This window comes from Suncus etruscus, chromosome 20 (assembly GCF_024139225.1).
Source record: "Suncus etruscus isolate mSunEtr1 chromosome 20, mSunEtr1.pri.cur, whole genome shotgun sequence".
NCBI lineage: Eukaryota > Metazoa > Chordata > Mammalia > Eulipotyphla > Soricidae > Suncus > Suncus etruscus.
In genome coordinates this window covers 21545549-21566706 of record NC_064867.1, presented here as the reverse complement: position 1 = coordinate 21566706, position 21158 = coordinate 21545549, and the positions used below count along the sequence as shown (strand labels likewise).

The window sequence follows — 21158 nt, the reverse complement described above, 5'->3', positions numbered from 1 at the left end:
TTGAGTCTTCCATGTTACTGTTTAGGCTCACTGTGCTTGGTGGTCTTCTATGTCATTTTCTGCTTAGATTTTCTGTGATCCTCCTCACCCTTATCCAAGAGGGTCTTAGAGGGTTTTTTTTGTTAAATAATATCTTTATTTAAGCCCCATGATTACAAACATGTGTGTAATTGGGTTTCAGTCCTAAAAAGAACATCCCCTCACTTCACCAGTGCAACCTTCCCACCACCAATGTCCTCCATCTCCCTCCTCCCCCAACCCCTGCCTATATTTGAGACAGGCATTCTACTTCTCTCACTCATTCACATTGCCAGGATAGTGTAGTCATCTCTCTTACTACACTCACCACTCTTTGTGGTAAGCTTCATATAAAAAGCCAGTCCTTAAAGCCCTCATCTCTGTTGTCTCTGGGTATTATTACAATAATGTTTTTGTTTTTCTTAAAACCCATAGATGAGTGAGACTATTCTGTGTCTATCTCTTTCCATCTGACTTATTTCACTCAGTATAATAGTTTCCATGTTCATCAAGTATAGAAAATTTCATGACTTCATATCTCCTGACAACTGCATAATATTCTATTGTGTATATGTACCACAGTTTCTTTAGCCATTCTTTTGTTGAAGGGCATCCTGGTTGTTTCCAGAGTCTGGCTATTGTAAATAGCACTGCAATGAATATAGGTATAAAAAAAAGCATTTTTTATTGTCTTTTGTGTTTTTATCTCTAGGAGTGGTATAGCCAGATCATATGTGAGCTCAATTTCCAGTTTTTTGAGAAGTCTCCATATTATTTTCCAAAAAGACTGAACTAGATAGTATTTCCACCAGCAGTGAATGAGAGTTCTTTTCTCTCCACATCCCGCCAGCACTGACTGTTCTTTTATTTATTTATTTATTTATTTATTTATTTATTTATTTATTTATGTATTTATGGTTTTGGGACCAGACCCAGTGATTCTCAGAGGTTAATCCTGGCTGTGTGCTCAGAAATTGCTCCTGGCTCGGGAGACCATATGAGATGTTGGGGATCGACTTGAGGGCCGTCCTGGATCAGCTGCATGCAAGGCCAACGCCTTACTACTGCGTTACCACTCTGGCCCCAATTTTTTAATTTTTTTAAAATATTTTTATTTAAGCACCATGATTACAAACATGTTTGTAGTTGGGTTTCAGGCATAAAAAGAACACCCCCCCCTTCACCAGTGCAACATTGCAACATTCCACCACAAATGCCCCAATCTCCCTGTTCCTCTCTGTATTCGAGATAGGCATTCTATTTCTCTCACTTATTAACATTATCATGATAGTTGTTAGTGTAGTTATTTCTCTAACTTCACTCACCACTCTTTGTTGTGAGCTTCATATCATGAGCTGGACCTTCTAGCCCTTAACTCTATTGTCTCTGGGCATTATTATAATAATGTCATTTATTTTTCTTAAAACCCATAGATAAGTGAGACTATTCTATGCCTCTCTCCATCTTATTTCACTCAGCCTAATAGTTTCCATGTCCATCCATGTATAGAAAAATTTCATGACTTCATCTCATCTGATGGCTGCATAATATTCCATTGTGTACATGTACACAATTTCTTAAGCCATTAATCTGTTGAAGGGCATCTTAGTTGTTTCTTGATTCTGGCTATTGGATATAATGCTTCAATGAATATAGGTGTGCAGAAGGGATTTTTGAATTGCTGTTTTGTGTTCCTAGGGTATATCTCTAGGAGTGGTATAATTGAGTTATATGGGAACTTAATTTTCAGATTTTTTAAGAAACTACATACTGTTTTCCATAAGGGCTGGATTAGATAGCATACCCACCAGCAGTGAATGAGAGTTCCTTTCTCCCCACATCTCCGCCAGCAGTAATTGTTCTTTTTTTTTTTTTTTTTTTTTGGTCACACCCAGCAGCACTCATGTATTACTCCTGGCTCTACACTCAGAAATTGCTCCTGGCAGGCTCAGGGAACCATATGGGATGCCGGGATTTGAACCACCATCCTTCTGCATGCAAGGCAAATGCCCTACCTCCATGCTATCTCTCTGGGCCTACTGATTGTTCTTGTTCTTTGTAATGACACATCCCCTTTTACTGTATTTTTTATCTTTTATCTTTTTTGGGGGGTTTTTTTGGGGTCACACCTGGCGGTGCTCAGGGGTTACTCCTGGCTGTCTGCTCAGAAATAGCTCCTGGCAGGCATGGGGGACCATATGGGACACCGGGATTCAAACCAACCACCTTAGGTCCTGGGTCGGCTGCTTGCAAGGCAAATGCCGCTGTGCTATCTCTCCGGGCCCTATCTTTTTTTTTTTAATTTTTTTATTTTGAATTATGAGAACAAAAGATGCAAAGAAAGAGGACAAGGTAAAGTTACAGTGGAAGGACAATCAGCCATAACATAATTCTCAGAAGAAGTCCCTTGATGATATCTTAACTTTGAACTTTCAGGCAAAGAACGTTAAGATAAATAAAACAGAATCCATGTGAAATTACATTGTTCCTCAAGTCCCCAGATTGTAGCACATTATAATATTTCTTAACAGCACACAAGGCAATCTAAAGCCATAAAACTTACATAACTCCTTAAACATTAGAGGCATAGTATTTTTTACATTTCCATGTACATGCATATTAGCTTAAGTTAACCTCAAATTTTATGTGGGTGCATTTAACCTCAAATTTTAAGTGGCTGCATTTTAAGGATTAGAGTCAAAGGAGCACAGTAAAAACGGTGTTAGAGTGGCAATTGTTGTTTGCATAGGCCCACCAAAATATGAGAGGCATGGAAAGGAATAACCTTTGCCTAAATACAAAGAGATCCTACCCCTGAAGTTTCCTGGCATAAGACCAACTCTAGGCTTCAGGCAAGTTATGGTCCGATCCAAAACATTGTCCGTAGTGCCAACACACTTTTCACACAGTCTCTGTTGTAGGTATCATGTTTCTGTATTAAAGATTCTGGAATCTGCATATCCTAAATTGAAGTCATGATGTGGAGTGTCTTCTCGTTTCACCTCACCATGAAAGGGCAATGCAGGAAGCCCTGTCCTGTAAGCAGATTGTTGTTAAGTCTTCTCATTGTTAAGGGAAGTATCTTTTCAGCAGGACGATGTCTGAGCAGTGGTAGGGTCTTCCGTGGTAGAGGATTGCTTCCAGGTGATGTTATAGACAAACCTCACAATTAAGGGGCAATACAGCAAGCCCTGTCCAGTAAGCAGGTCATTGTTTTTGTTAAGTCTTCTTAGTGTTAAGGGAAGTCTTTTTTGAGTAGATCGATGTCAGAGCAGCTGTAGGGTCTTCCCTGGTAGAGGAATGCTTCCAGGTGATGTTATATACAACCTTGGATGTTTTGTAGATGTCTTCTCTAGATCAGGGGTGAATGGAGAATGCCCATTCTTCTGAGGCCTGTACCAGGTCTTTATGTCAATGTTCAGGGTGTAAGGTCTCATTGAACTACAAGGTTTGTGTGTTCCCATCTCTATTAGATATGTATAGTATTTTCCCATTTTAGTGTGCCTAAGCAAACAAGAAATAAAGCCACGTGGTGCTATCAGATATATGGGGGCATAAGAACATTTCCAACAATACCCATGACTTGGTTTAAACATAAGCATTAAACTGAGGGATTCTTTTACACCAAATTTCATATTGAGCAGTTCACAAAGAGAAGATAAAAAACATGGGGGGGGGGATCATCACTGTATAAGAAAATATTCAGCAAAAGTTATAGCCGTCAAAGAAAACACCCATAAAATGTTGAAGAGACATAAGTGTCCTTTTTATGCCTTTTAAAATAGTTGGTTGGGTGTTAACTCCAGGGTACCACTTTGATCTGTGACTTAGGACTCTACAGTACTTAAGTTAGAAAGGGTAAATGAGGAGTAATGATGATAGGAGTTAAGGAAGTTAAAGAGAAATATGATCTTATGAAGGGGTATGCAAAAGGGCAGAGTACAAAATGGATATTCTGCATACATAAAAACATATTTCAATGATAGTGAGTACTATTAATGTTTCTTGTGCGTGCGGGGCCACCGCGCGATTTCGAAAATATAGACTGGACAGAGATTACCAGTGACTTCAAGAAGCTGGGAGGCCAGAAGTTCAGAGCCCCACCCAGACCCTCCCTAAGGAGCTGAATGGATAATGGGGGAAAGCCTAGGGTACCTTCAAACTCCACCAAGGGGCCCAACTCACCGGCTTGCCCAGGCATGTGGCCCGAGGAAGCCCTGGAGATCTGGAGCAAGGTGGTAGAGGGGTGCTAGGGTTACCCAAGTCCCGCACCCCCACTAGGCCTGGTTAAGAAGGCCTCCAGGGCATGGTGGGGGCCTGCCAAACCCCCTCCTGCTAGACTCCCGGCTCCCAGGAAGGAGAGACTGACTGTTCTTGTTCTTTGTGATGTGTGCCATTCACTGTGGCATGAGATTGTACATCATAGTTGTTTTAATTTGCATCATCCTGATTATTAGTGATGTGGATCATTTATTCATGTGCCTTCTGGCCATTTGTATTTCTTTGAGGAAGTGTCTATTTATTTCTTCCTACTTTTTGATATGGTCAGATGTTTTTTTCTTGTTAAATTCTGTCATACCCTGTATATCTTAGATATTAGTCCCTTGGAGTTTTCAGCCCAGACCAGTTTACCTAGGATAAGCTGACAGTCGTTTTATTTTGGAACTTGGAAGTGGAACTGGGTTGTTTCTCTAACAGGAAATGGCCTGAAATTCTCTTTTATTGGTATGTGTTAATACATTTCCCAAACCCTATGTACTTTTCCTCACATTTAATCTCAGTAAAGCCTATTCTGACCTCCTTTCTAAAACTGTAAATTGTCTCCCTTCTTTTCAAGCCTCATATTACCAACATACTTTATTTTATTCTCTTCTTCCCCCATCCCTTCGTAGGTCTTAGCGCATTCTACTAACTGATATCCCTTATAGAATATAAGTTACACAAAGGGAGCACTGGAGTCTGGAATTCTGACTCACTGGAATAGTCCAGCAACTCATCACAAATTATAGTTTTCCACCCTGAAGTTCATAGTTCTGTGTTATTGTTGTTGTTGTTGTTGTTACTATAATTTATTATGAGCTACCATCATTTGAGGTAGATTCTATTTCTTCCTGGTCATTTGCTGTTATGTAATTAATCACTCAAAATGAAGAGGATTGATACACAAAATTTATTATTTTTTATTAAACAGTAGATCAGAAATTTAGCCACATCTGTCAGTATGGTTCTCATGATACATGGGATCACTAAATCACCTGACTTTTTTTGGTGGGTGAAATGAACTGGAAGATCCACAAGATTCATTCAGCTATCTGGGCTCTTCATCAGAATTTATCATTAAATTTGGTCCTTCTAATAGTTTCCTCTTTTATCTCAACTGAGTTTCTTGATAGGATGGCAGCTAACTCTTCTAAATAAAAGATTCTAGACTTCTTCCAGGCTTGTTATTGCAAATGGGAATTGGCATAAAATCGTTTCTCTGTTAATTATTAGTAAAAGACATTCACAAGCTTGGTCTATACTCCAGAGGATAGGAAATCTGTTGGTTCAATTGAAGAAACTGAGGGACCACACAGAGGAGGAACAAATGATGGCAACATATTTGGGTACTATCTACTGCCATTGTTTTTAATTTTCAGATCTCAGAAACATTAGATTGTGAACAACTTAATAAATGGCTTCAATCTAAATCAAATTCAGGTTTACTGATTCCATAATCTATATCCTGGAGCAGTCTAGTCTTTCAACATTAGAAGAGTAATTACCACTCTTACAAAGAGTAGCTATTAGTTCTTATGAAACAACTTTTTACACCTCTGAAAAGTGGACATGAGAGTGAAAAGGCAAGAAGTGTTTTAGGATCCCACCCTTGCTTCAATCAGAAGAATTCAATCTTTATTTATCCATTGAGCTTCTGCAAGATTTGATTTGAAGAAAATGCCTCAGATATAGGTGACAAATGATGCAAAAATATCTACAAAACATACAACATCAAATAATGAGTTTTTATATCCCTTAGTTAAATCTCTATTATATGTAAGATATTTGTTTCTATGCTCATTATAATTTTTGTGCAGGGGCCATGCGAATCTTCTTTGTATTGTTCCAATTTTAGTATATGTGTTGCCGAAGTGTGCACGCTGACCATAATTCTTATGTTTTTTGGTAAAGATAAAGTTGAAAGAAATACTCCCTCATTCACCATTTCAAATTTATGTTTTATGCACCAACTGAAAATGATTTTTATACAACGACTTAAAAATAATAATTTTATGGAAGGCTTCCTTTGAGCTCTTTTGAAATGCTATAATGTGTGATGTATCTAATTTCAAGTTGATAGGGAAACTGTACATTTCCAATGTGTTCTTCGCAGGGTTGTAATTTGGAGAGCAATTTTCTATACAATTGATGGGCATGTTGCATTACAATTTTATACAAACTTGGCACAATATTATTGTAAACCTAATAATGCTGTTTTTCTCTAATGCTGTAAATACTGGGAGTGGGGGAGTGGAGGAGGTAAACAATCATGCCCCAGCTTTATTCAGAGGAATACTCCCTTTTCATTTAAAATTTTATATTTCTGCACAAGTTTTTTCTTGGGAAAAGGTTATCTGCTGGATAATAAAATACAAGTTCAAAGTTGTCTCAGTAAAGGACCTCTGAGCCTCAGAGTTCCACCACAAAGTTTTCATTAATTCATATGTCAAAATCTATACCAAATACATTTTCCAAGAGTGTTTAGTGGATTTAAAAATCTTGTGAAAGCTTCTGACAATAATATTATTAATAAGAATCAGAATAGACAATATAAGAATAACTGGTAAGTTTCCTTCTATATGCTACTGAAGAGCTGGTATAAATAATTTGTGCTGGTATAATTATTTCTCAATATTTCTTGAAGATAATTAAGGCTCATTTTATTTTTAGTTCTTTTTATATTTTTAACTCTCTGGGGGAAAGACCACATGTCAGGGTGGGGTGCTTGTACATGTGGCTATACTGATCAATGAATAAGCCCATTTTTAATTATTGTGCATTAGTACATACTTTACATGTTGTGTTCTCTCAGTTTTATCACAGAAATTATGATTGTAGTGATTGTCAGAGTTTGCTGTAGTTTCACACTTGTACTCACTAGGGCTTTCACTTCCTGGCCCTCTTTTCAGTTGTGGTAGGTTCACAAGAGCTTGCAACTTCTTTTTCTAGGGGATGTGTTGGGCTACATGTGGTTATGCTCAGGGGTTACTCCTACCTCTGCACTCAGAAATTACATCTGTTGGTGTTTTATACACCACATGAGATGCTGGAGACTGAACCCAGATCAATCACCTTCAGGATAAGCACTCTTCTTGTAAGTTTTTTCTCTTTGGTTTCTTACTCCTCTTATTTGTGGTGCTTATACACCACAGATATGGTACTGAGGACCAAAGGTGGCAGAGCCACCTGGCTTAAAGAACAGAACTGCCATTTGTATGAGGGACATTTAAAACTTGAACTCTATGCACAAAATTGCGTTCAGGGCTTCTAAATTCCTGCACTATTTTCTACTGCTGGAAAAATAAGTATTTTTCAGAGAACTTTTTAAATTATGGAGGCATAGACATCATCCCGGAAATCAATGAACAAGAATAACAAGATTGTTATTCACCAAGAACTATAAGTAAAATAGAATGTCCTATCCCAAATTTTCAAAAGTGCAAGCTCAAATGGAGTTGAAAATAAATTCTTCTATATTACTAGGTTTGCGGGGGCAGGGTTGATTTTTGCTTTGTTTCAATTTTTGAGTCAAATCCAGCTGTTCTCAGAGTTTACTCCTGGCTCTATACTTAGGACCCAATTTTGATGGTTCTTAGGGGACCATTTATTGTGCTAGGTATCAAACCTGGGCAAGGTAAGTGCCCTATCCATTGCAATATCATTCTGGTCCCTTAACTTGTCTTATTTACACCAAAAATTACTTTTTCTTTTTTTATTCTAATATTTTAATAATTCTCTTCTAAAAATTATACATTTAATCTAAAATAAATATTTATTAAATGTGGAATAGGAAGATATTTGTATCCAAAATATTTATAAATATTATCATTGAATGTGACTTGTTATGAATGTTATTGAATGTTATTTGTCTATGAGTATGTGTTAATATTTTGAACATTTTGATCAAGATATACTGGGATTTGAAAATTATATATATGTAGCATTGTATTATAGTATTAATCATTAAATTAAAAAGAACTATGACTATGTCAGTGAGAAAACAATATTAAAGTATTATAGCCCGAAGTTTTTTTTAAAAAAATAACTGCTATATCAAAATAATTGTCTACTACTTAGCAATAAAGAAAAAATTCAATATGAGTCATATATGAGTCATGCATTAGTCACTTTACATGTGTGTGCACTGCATTAATTTTACCACTAGTTTCATTTGTTTTTGTTATTGGTTTGGGGACCACACTCAGATATGCTTGGGGCTTACTTGAGTGCTATGCTAAGAAATCATTATCATCATGCTTGTGTCACCATAAAAAACATCATGGATTGAGCTTGGTGCACCTGAAAGCAAGACAAGCAAACAGTTCACTGTATTATCTCTCTAATACTGCTTACTTCAATCTGTCTTTTATTTTACTTTTGTCACTTTGTTCTGATTTCCCTACTCCCTTTTCTTTAAGTGCAGGTCACCAATTATTGGACTTACATAACAAAAGTTTGCTTGTTTAAAAACCTCCTTTGTATGAATTCTTTTTATTGTATACTACCTATGACCAAAATAATACAATTTTTGCTTTGTTTTGCATATATCACTAACCTCTGTCCATTTGTGATGTTTCAAATAGCAAAATGTCAACTGATTTGGGTTGGTAAATAACATTACATTGAGTATAGTTCATTCAACAAACAAATTCTTGAGTTGTTTGCAATTTTAGGCTATTTAAATACTGCTGTGATAAATGTGGAAATGCATGTTTTCTTGAAATTAGTGATCTTATATCTTTGGTAAATATCGAGGGTGAAATAATTAGATTGTGTGAAATTTCTAGTTTTGTTTTTTGTTAGAATATATATTACTTTTATATCTATTATATATATTTATACTTCCAAGAATAAAGATATACAAAGTTTTCCTTCTCTCCAATTCTCTCCAACATTTGTTAATAATATTTTGGATAACAGCCATCCTAACAGGTGGACAGTTTAGATTGACATTTCTCTAATATTGAGAGTGTATGACAACCTTTTCATGTGCCTATTAGTACTTGGATATCTTTGGGGCAATGTCTATTCAGATCTTCAATTCTCAATTAAGTTGCTGTTTGGTTTTTGAGTTTTATGATAATTTTGCTTATTTTGGATAATAACTTGTTGGACTTGCAAATATTTTTTCCTATACAACAAGATGTTTTTGCTTTTGACACAAATTTCTTTTACTATGCATAAGTATTTTTAGATGAATGTAGCCATGCTTGTTTATTTTTATTTTATTCATGTTCTTAGCATCAATTCCCCAAACATACCTCTAAAACTGATGCCAAGGATTTTATTTCCTATGTTTTATTTTATGTTTCAGGCTAAATTTTAATCTAACTATTCATCCATTTTTCATTAATTTATGAGCATAGCATTAGATCATTTTCTAGGCCCATTCTTTTGTGATTATATTCTGTCTTAGCAGGAACTTTCCTAGTTCTGGATATTGAATCCTTTTTCATATATTAACTTGTCTATATTTTTTTCTGCCTTCTCCTTTCTGTTCCATTTGTCCATATATATATTTTTGTTTGTTTGGGGGGCCACAATAGATGGGGTTCAGGAATTATTCCTAGCTTTGTTTTTAGGGATCACTTTTGGTTTGCTCAAGGGCTGTATTTGGTGCCTGGATTGAATCAGGTATGGTCACAGACAAGGCAAAGGCATTTACCTCTATAATCTTGCCTTGTCTTGTGTATATTTTTTTTCCAAACCTCTTCTGTTTTTTTTTTTTTTTTGAAGGAGAGGGTTTTGGTACCACACCTAACAGGACTCACAGAATATTCTGTGCTTAGGGATCCTGTTTTCATTTTTTTGGAGGGGATCAATATCTGGTGATGTGTACTCCTAGTCTGTAGTCTGGGATCACTCCTGGCAGTGTTGTTGATTGGAGAGATTCAGTATGCAGGTGTAGGGAGGACACATACAGTAACGGGAATTGAACCTGGGCCAGCTGTGTGCAAGGTAAAGGCTTAAACACTCATCTCTCCAATTCTCAGGATTAAACCAAAGTTAGAACATACATAGCAAGAGTGTTAACCACTGTCTTCTCTCTAGTTCACAGTTTGTTTTGTTTTGGAACCCACCTGCTTTTGCTCAAGGAAGGCATTGGCTGATATTAAGGAAAGATACTAATTCTCTTTTCTATTTTTTGAAGGGGGGGAAGAAAACACCTTTTGCATTTAAACTGTTGAAAATAAAACTATTAAAAATTTTAATGAGTTAGTGCCATAAAACATTATTCATTATATATTAAAAAAAAAGAACTACAGCCAATATCTTGTTAAAAGCTATGCAAGTCAGAAATAGTGGAGTGACATCTCTAAATTGCCAAAACAAACTAAACGCTATAAATTCAATCTGAGCGATAACAAATTTTTTCAATAAAGAATAAAATATTTTTAGGCAAGTGTAAGTTGAAAGAATTTATTACTGCCATAGTAACAGAAAATTGATTGGATGTCCATGGGGGGGGGAAGGAAATGAATATTGCTTTCGAGAATATATAAAGTTTGGTGTCAGAGTGATAGCACAATGGTAAGGCATTTGCATTGCACACAGCAGACCCAGGTTCAATGCCCTGAACCCCCTGTGGTCCCCTGAGCATGCCAGGGGCGATTTCTGAGCACAGAGCCAGAAATAACCTGTGAACCCTGCTGGTTGTGGCCCAAAACCAAACCAAAATAAAACAAAACACATATAAACATTTAATTTTCTGTAAATTTTTAGATCTTAGATAAGGCAACAGGAAAATTATCTTATGATGTTATGGTTTGTGTTTGATTGATTATATAAAAATATAATAACTTGTTCTTTAAAATATATAAAGTGAATGAAAAGGGAGATCATAGGATATAAAAGTAGGTTAAAATATACTTAATTGAGGGCCCGGAGAGATAGCACAGTGGCGTTTGCCTTGCAAGCAGCCAATCCAGGACCTAAGGTGGTTGGTTAGAATCCCGGTGTCCCATATGATCCCCCGTGCCTGCCAGGAGCTATTTCTGAGCAGACAGCCAGGAGTAACCCCTGAGCATCACTGGGTGTGGCCCCAAAACCAAAAACCAAAAACCAATATATATATATATATATATTTAATTGAGAACTGTTTAGTATATATGGTATCTGTAGGCCTATTTTAAGTCATTACTAGAATGGGACTGAAAAGAAAGTGCAGGGGTTAAGGCACTTATGTTTTTTTACATAGGACCAACCCTGGTTTAAACTCCAGCCCTGTCTGTGGTCTCAGCAGCACCACCGAGTGCTCTCTGAACCCAGAACCAAAAGCAAGTTCTGAACAAAGCTGGCATGACCCAACTGCTTCCCCAAAATCAATAAATATAAATAACCAACCAGAAGAATGGACAATATTTAAGAAGGCATTTATGGAAAAATAAACCAAGTATTTTAAAATTTTTTCATTTTAGTAATGCAAATTTAATAAATCTATACATAGAGCCATTCTGGGAACCAACAATTGTAATGAAGCATGCCTTAGAGAAGTGAATGCATGAATCTATAAAAAGGTATTTTAGAGAATTACATTGTAGATATTTTAGCAATAGCTCAAGAGAACTAACCCAGATGTTTATGCATAGTAGAAAGGATAAGCAACACATGATTTGATCATATCGTAAAATATTATACAGAAATAGAATAAATGAAACATGGTTTACATGCAACAGAATAGATGTACTGTACACTCTATGAGGAAAATATTAGTGCATGATTCTATTGACATAAAATTCAACACTATGGAATATTCATTTCTGGTGATAAAATCCAGATGAAAAGTAAGATTGTGACTAGACTGGACTCTAAGGGATGCTGATAATGCCTTGGTTTGTATAATTATCGACTTATTTACATAGTGAAAAAATTATTTGAACAGCAAAATCTAATGATTTGTGATTTTTGGCTGTATTCCAGGATATACTAATTTTAAATAATAAAAATAAAATATAGCAAAGCCCAAGTCTATTAAGTTTACTTTTTGAGTAAAATAAATGACCATAAATTGGAAACCATTTACTGTCCATCTGATCTGACTTTTTCCCTGAAACAACATTCTGTATCAGATAAGTAGTCATGCTAAGTATTTTACCCTTGAACTCTAAACCTCAGTCTGTTCAAATTTTATTAGTCCTTGACAGAGCTGTGCCCAGCAGGAGGTTTCCCTTTGACCTTTTGTAACATTTTTCCTCTGTTTCCTTTATGCTCTCTTCCTGCTGAGAGGTCTCTGGTATTAACACATAAATGGGCAGCTATCACCCACACAAAGGGATGCCATAGGTAATCCCTTTTGTGAAAGAATCTCTTAATTTTTTATTAATTTGTGTCCTTTTTATTTCAAGAGAAGGCAGAAGACACTGCCTACGAACCCAACATTGATGAAAATAGATTTTGTATGAATGCCAATGAGAGCACTGAATTTTTCAGAATTCTCGAATAATTCTACAAGCGGTGCTTATTTATTTGTATAACATCTTAAAAATGTTTTGAATGCATTAACTTTAAAATATTTTATATGTGGTCTGAGTGTTCAAAGAAATCAAATCAAGATTTGTATTATCTTATATTTAGGAGGAAAGAGATGTTCAGAAATATTTAAAACAATGAATATTTAATCTCAACTTTTGTTGTTGTTGTCAGTGGATGTTGTGAATACCACACCATTCAGGGCTCATAAGGGCACTGGGAAAGGAGCATGTGTTACCAGGGACTGAATTTATAACTTTTAACAAGGAAGACATGTCCTGTGCCACTTGTGCTACGTTCCCAGCTTCAATAGACATTTTCTTTGACATGGCTAGGCAAAAGTCAGGTTTTTTAGTAGCACTGTTTGAATTTTCAATCAAAACCAGGGATTTAGTTTAGCAGAAGTGTACTTACCTCACATATGTGAGGCCTTGACTTCAATCCCTGGAACTACAAGAAAATAAAACCAAAACGACAAAAACAAACAAACAAAACGAAATAGAAAACCAGAAAGACTATGATATATACTCCAGACAAAAGGTAGTGCAGAGTTTAAGAGATATAAAAGTAAAACAAGGGAAGGAAAGCAATAGATATAACTTTGGTCTCTTGGAATTAATTGTACTCTGGGAACCAATATTGAACTTTAAAATTATCCCTTCCAACAAATAAAAGAATTATACACTTATTTTGCTTTTTGTTTGTTTGTTTTTGTGCCACACCTGGCAGTGCTCAGGTACTATTCCTGGCTATGTGCTCAGAAATTACTCCTGACAGGCTACAGGAGAGCATGAGATGCTGGGGATGGAATCTGGGTCGACTGTCTGCAAGGCCCACACAATACCTGGGCCTGAATTATAAACTTTTTATTCATTAACACTAATTGATGTTAATTTATTTATCATTTCTTGCCTACTATGCATATAGAATTTTGAAACCATAAAATTTTCTCAGCAAACCTGGGATATTTAGTAATGCATGTTTCACATATGTGGGAAACTGAGTTCTATCGCAGAGACTGTCCCCCCTCAAAGTGGGTATGGGTTCCCAGACAAAGAGGTGCTAATCCTTAGAAATCAGTTCTGAAATTGCTTATGTTTACAACAATTTAGATATGAAATTGATGTGTGGGGGTTGAAGAGATAGCATGGAAGTAGGGTGTTTGCCTTGCATGCAGAAGGACAGTGGTTTGAATCTCAACATCTCATACGGTACCCGAGCCTGCCAGGAACGATTTCTGAGCATAGAGCCAAGAGTAACAACCCCTGAGCGCTGCTGGGGTGTGACCCCCGAAAAAAAAACAACAAAAAGAAATTGATGTGTTGTGCCACTACACTTAATAAATAAGTGCAACAGTTAATAACTATAGTTACTTTACCTTTTATTGTTGCTGCTGCCCTGCATTCATTACTATCTTATTTCTTCCTCTGAAAGGGTTCCCTATAACTTCTGGAGACTCAGGCGAAGACCATGTGAACTAACGTCCAATCAGAATTATCTGATAACTTTTCCTGGATTCATTTGGTAATTATTTTGCCTCAGATTGTTGTATGTATTCAGAGAAACCTATCTAGAAGTTATTTTCACATTATGAGAGAAAGGTAGAGGTAAAGTCCATAATGTAGAAAGCAGGGAAAGATACAAAAAATTGATTTTAATGATGTAAACCCATATTTAAAGCTTATCTGAATCATGTGGACTTTAAAATAATAAAATTATTTTGAAAAAAAAAGTATATAGGTGCTTATCTTGCATGCAGCTGGCATGGATTGGGTCCTCTGTATCCCATATGGCCACTTAAGTACCACTGTGAAAGGGTACAACCCAAAAAAAACCAACAAAGTAATAAAATTATTACTTCTAGTCTTTAGTCAATTTAAAATTTTTACTTTTTTACATACATATTTTTGGTATGAAATATGTCATCTATTTGAAAATACTCAGTATCATAAGAATTATCATTATTTTATGTACTCCTGAGAATGCTTCAATTAAATAAACAGCTGCTAAGTTATAGCTCTAGGACTTTTATTTTTTTTATACCCTTTGAAAGATCTCTGTTGGTTTTTTTAAGATGTATTTTTTTTTGTCATGTGATGCTAGGGATCATTCATTAGAGCATGCGAGTGAAATAAGCAACTTAGAATAATGCTAAAATGGGAAAAGTGTTCCCATTTGGAGTCCAATGTTTCACAAATCATCTCAATTATAATTATCATTATCCATATGTTCTTACCAGATATCTTCCTTGGGGACATAGTTTTTCTTTCATGCCCATAGTTGTCTGCAATATTCCTCAGACTCTACATGTCTAGTCTGAAAAATCTGATGCTTGCTATTTCTCATGTCTGATGGGCCATACTTCTACAAATATATTAGTAACAAAAACTCACACACCATTAACCATGGATGTCTTCTATTCTTGGGTGTCATAAAACATTTGATTGTGGCTTTGCACAAAAATACATAATGGATCTATTCTTCCAATGGCAGCACTTGCTTTGCAAATAGCAATTTTATTCCCACTGCTTTTTCTTTTTTTTTTCTTTGCTTTTATAAGTATACAATATGTTTCATCTGTAGATCATAGCAAAATTTTATAAAGTTAGCAAAGGACTCAGAATATTTGGTATATTTTTAGTAATGTTCATAGTTCATTTAATGTCATAACAAATATCTAACTGTGATTAACTTTTGGTCAAGTACACAGGCAAGTCATGATGGTTCCTAAAGTCTTGTAAAATGACATATCTATCTATCTATCTATCTATCTATCTATCTATCTATCTATCTATCTATCTATCTATCTATCTATCTATCTATCTATGTCAAGTGAAAATTTCAGAGATGCTCAAAGAAAGTGCATATAATTATACTGTATACCATGAAAGAAATTGGGAAAAGAAGATACCCTATTGCATGGGAGAAAATATTCACTCACTAAACATTTGACATAGATCTAGTAACCAAGATTTATAAAGCACTCATAAAACTTAACAAAAATACCTGATCAACTCCATTGATATACAGGGAAAAAGGCTGAAAGACACTGTATTTGGAATATTAGGAACAATAATATATAAAGAATTAACAATGACTATTAACAGACCCTGAAATTCTGCCAGTAGAACTCAGTTTGCTAGATAAGCTTAAGAGGTAATGAGAGGAGACAGATAGTGATGGAAGGATGCTGGTAATTTGGTAATGAGTAAAGCACAAAGATATTGAAGTTCTGATTGTAAACCACAGTAACTTAAAACAAAACAAAATGGGCCTGGAGAGATAGCACAGCGGCGTTTGCCTTGCAAGCAGCCGATCCAGGACCAAAGGTGGTTGGTTCGAAAAATCGTGTCCCATATGGTTCCCCGTGCCTGCCAGGAGCTATTTCTGAGCAGACAGCCAGGAGTAACTCCTGAGCAATGCCAGTGTGCCCAAAAACCAAAACAAAACAAAACAAAAAAACAAAATTTTCAAAAATAAAAAGATAAAAAGAAAAAAGAAAAACCCACACGACAACAACAACAAAAACCTACCATCAAATAAAAATCAAACCTCTGCTTTACCAGAATAAATTCTTAAAACAAATTATTCCTATTAAGGAAAAAGTAAATTCAAATATTCAAGCTGTCAAGACATGGCCATTTAATTTTGTAAAATATAACAATGCTGATTGAAGAAAATAAATCTGAATGCTTGGGAATATGCATTAAATTTGAAGAAATTAATAAAGTAAAAAGGGGGTTATTTGAATGAGTTACTGTCTTCTAAATATATATATATATATATCCAGTGGTGCTCAGGGGCTTACACCTGGCTCTGTGCTCAAGGATCACTCTTGTTGGTGCTCAGGAACCGTATGCAGTGCCAGAATTGAACTGAGTTGGCTACATGCAAGGTAAGTGCCTCGCCAGTGCACAATCTCTTTGGCTATGAAAATATACTCTTTAATTATGTGGGGAGGTTTAGATAACCTGTGTTGCTAGTTCCTTATCTTCATATTGTTCCCAACCTGTCCCTCAATAAAAAATACAAGAAATGGTTAAAAAATTTTTTTTGTTTTTATTTTTGTTTGTTTTTGTTTAGACAACATGACACTCAGGGGTTACTCCTGACTCTGCACTCATAAATTAGTTCAGGCAGCTTTGGGATATTATATGGGATGCTGGGATCAAACCATGGTCAGTAGCATGCAAAACAAATGCCTTACTGTGCTATAATTCCTGCCCTGAGATATTGTGTTCTTGAAAATATTAATAATAACATTATTATAAATCACAGTTACTAAATAAGGTGTTGGACACACTGGTTAGAAGGCTAATATATTATTGGGGCCGGAGAGATAGCATGGAGGTAAAGCGTTTGCCTTTCATGCAGGAGGTCATCGGTTCGAATACCGGCGTCCCATATGGTCCCCCCTGCCTTCCAGGAGCAATCTGAGCCTGGAGCCAGGAATAACCCCTGAGCACTGCCGGGTGTGACCCAAAAACCACACACACACACACACACACACACGAAGGCTAATATATTATCTATAGCTTGTAGTAATGCAGAATCATGTGCTACCTACTATTAAAAAGGATGAATATACAGGGGTCGGGTCTCTTTGTATTTAGGCCAAGGTTATTTCTTTCCATGTCCCTCATATTTTGGTGGGCCTATGCAAACAACAATTGCCACTCTAACACCATTTTTACTGTGCTCCTTTGACTCTAATCCTTAAAAAGAACCCACTTAAAATTTGAGGTTAACTTAAGCTAATATGCATGTACATGAAAATGTAAAAAAATACTATGCCTGTAATGTTTAAGGAGTTACGTAAGTTTTATGGCTTTAGATTGCCTTGTGTGCTGTTAAGAAATATTATAATGTGTTACAATCTGGGGACTTGAGGGACAAAGTAATTGTACATGGATTCTGTCTTATTTATCTTAATGTTCTTTGGCTGAAATTTCAAAGTTAAGATATCAGCAAGGGGACTTCTGAGAATTATGTTATGGGTGATTGTCCTTCCACTGTAACTTTACCTTGTCCTCTTTCTTTGCATCTTTGTTCTCATAATTAAAAATTAAAAAATTAAAAAAGGATGAATATAGCTGAAAATAACAAGCAAGTCCTGAAAACCAAAGATTAACAAAGGCTAATATTTTACAAGTGTATATTCTGTTTCTTGTTGATGATTCCATAAGTTATCAGCTAGTATCATGCAGGACACATCTCAGTTTATATCTTACGATAAGGTAGTCTGTAAGAGAATAAAGATCTCCAGCTAAAATTCAACATGTGATTTTATCAGCTGAAAGGCAGCTGGAATTTCTTTGTCAATACAAATAATAAAAATTTACTAAGAATATTGAGTCGCATTTTTGGGCCACACCCATTTGATGCTCAGGGGTTACTCCTGGCTAAGCGCTCAGAAATTGTCCCTGGCTTGGGGGGACCATATGGGACACCAGGGGATTGAACCACGGTCCGTCCTACGCTAGCGCTTGCAAAGCAGACACCATACCTCTAGCGCCACCTCTCCGGCCCCCTGAGTCATACATTTTAAAATGCAAATATATTTGATACAGGTTGTTATTGTCGTACGAATAAGTAAACAAAAATAGTAACTCTTTTTCAGAAATCACATGAAGGAGAAAAGACAAAAATAGTTCTTAACTGATAATAACTAATAAAAATATCTTAAACTCAAAACTTTTTTTGATTTGGGGTCACAACTGGCTGTGCTCGAAACTCCTGACTCTATTTTTAGGGGTCATCTCTGGCTCAGGAGAGACCATAACTAAATGTCAGACAAGAGCCCTGCCTGCTCAACTATCACTCTGGCCTAAAATATAATCATTTTGTGTTTGCATGCTAAAAATAGCAAACAAATGGGAGGTCCAACAGATAGTTTAATGGATATAGTGTTTGCCCTGAACACCTTCAATCCAGATTCGATTGCCAGCATCCCATATGATACCTAGGATCCTATATGGTTCCTTAAACCCTCCAGATGTGATTTCTAATTGCAGAGCCAGGAGAAACCCATGCCAAGTGTAACCCCAAAACAAAAACAAAGAAAACCAGCAAGCACAAAATTTAACTGTCTATAACTTGTCTTATAATTAGACATCGTTATCTTATAAAATTTTATATTGTTAATAATTTGTATGTATTAAGAATGTTTAAACTCATAACAACTCTAATCTTCATTTTCTCATAAATACTTAGATAAATTACAAAATATAAAAGTGAAAAAAAATCACAATCTTGTTTACTAATAACAATAAGTTAATGTCAGTGTTTCATTTTTTATTTGTTATTTTTTGTTTTGGGGTCACACTTGGCAGTGCTCAGAGAACATTCCTGACTGAGGAAACCAAATGGGATGCCAGAGATTGAGCTGGGTTGGCTACATGCAAGGCAAATGACTTACCACTTTCCCCTATAGTTTTGGCATTTATAATTAACATGATAGGCATAGTATTATAATATTATGGGTCTATTTTATTTTTGGTAACTATTTAATATAACATTACCCATATGTAAACCAGTTGTAATCATTTAATAGCTGTTCAATCAACTGCATGGATGTGCCATCATTATATAATTATATCCTCTTGGATGATTAGGTTTTTTTCTGATTTTATAAACTACAAATTATAGGAACATTTTTAATATACCTGAGTGATTAGATTTATTTTGTCATTAATTTGTTTGAGGAAGAGCAATCAGCTGTACTAGGGCTTACTTCTATGTCTGTGGTCAAGAATTACTCCAGGCAGGGAGTGCTACAGAACATGATTCATTCGCAGATAAAGGCCTTCTGGCATTTCCCCCCACATTTAAAAACATTTAAAAAAAAACGTTTTTATTCAATTCTTACTTAGGCACTATGTTATAGTGTTAACAGCAGAGTTTGGGTTCCTTATATATATATGTATATATTTTTAATTACTTCATGTAAACTCGGTGGTTACAAGTTGATTCATAATACAGTTGGATTTTCCCCCCACAGTTACAAAGTTGTTTAAAATTGAGTTTCATACAATGTACAACACCCTTTAGTAGTGCAAATTTTTCACCATCAATGTCTCTAGTTTCCATCTCACCCTCCCCTATGCCCTCTCCCCTGCCTGCCTCTGAAGGAGACATTTTTCTTCTCTTTTTCTTTCTCCTGATCTCTTCATTTTCTTTTCCTTTTACACAGATGTTTGCAATAGTGTTACTGAAAGGGTATATGTATATCACTTTATCTTCTTTCAGCACCCAGTTCTAGTATAAAGTCATTATTTCCACTATCGTTGTCACAGTGGTTCCTTCTCTGCCCTAACTGCACTCCCTGCTGTTATAACAATCTTCCTTCCATGGACTAGTTTTTCTGGCTTTGAGTTTCCAAACAGAGTTTGGATACATAGATGATATGTATTGGAATTTTGGAGGTCAAGGTCTCCATAGGGACTTCCAGGATTGTTTTAATTATGTCCCTGGAAGTAACAAAATAAAACTTGGAAGTTTATACATGGGAAAACTTAGTTTTTATTTAATTCTTAATGTATAATTTTGTTTCTTTTCAGGTCACACCCAGAATTGCTCAGGACATATACCTGGCCCTGCACACAGGGACGACTTTTAGCAGTGCTGGGGGAACCAAATAGGATGCTAGGATTTGACTCTCACTTTAGCTGCATGCAAGGCAAACACCCTACCTACTGTAATGTTACTCTGGCCCAAACTCTTAATGTATAATTAATTGTAATAATTTCTACATATAATTAATATTATTAAGTAGTTCTTTGAATTTAATAAAACAGAAAACATATTTTTTAAAAGCAAATAAACTTTTCAAGGGAACCAGTTCTTTAAAAAAGATAAAGAACAGAGGTGATTTTAGTTACTGTCCCTAAAATTCCTCCACATGTGCTTAAATAAGCATTAGCAGCAATTAAAATTGTTAGATGTTCCCTTTTAGTTGCCTTTGGCAGCCTAGAATGAGTAAGCTTACAAAATGCTATCTAGGGAAGTGTTTAACTGTTGAAATTTGAACTTAGCACAAAGAAGCTGCTATATGAGTTTGTTGATCGATAAAAATAGTCTTCATTTCTAAACTTAAAATAAGTCTAAACTTCTTCATTCTCAATAGAAATAGTACCTTGAGTCAAGGCACCTGCCACTTGGTCAAGAAATACTTAATTTCATTCTTATATTCTTGGAGAAGCACACTGAGCAGTATACTCAGAGGCCCACTCCTACTAATTCTTAGTTAATTGGCAGAGGGTTCAATGCTAGGGGCTAAGAATTCATTGATGCTCAGACCCTGCAGATCTGGCTACAACCAAGTTCATACCTGGCATCAAAGGGGGACCATGTGGCATTGCAGAGAAAGCATGTGGTATTGGGCTAGAACTGAATTGCACACAATCAAGGCA

The 21158-nt window shown here is 35.8% G+C and overlaps 1 protein-coding gene and 1 non-coding gene across 2 annotated transcripts in view; both read right to left on the bottom strand.

The window, feature by feature from the left end:
• SATB1 (SATB homeobox 1) overlaps positions 1-21158 on the bottom strand; it is a 1007816-nt gene that overhangs the window by 833166 nt on the left and 153492 nt on the right. The gene's annotated exons all lie outside the window — the stretch shown is intronic.
• On the bottom strand, positions 6051-6157 carry LOC125998388 (U6 spliceosomal RNA). The gene has a single exon (XR_007491967.1). It is a non-coding gene; the product is annotated as a U6 spliceosomal RNA (small nuclear RNA).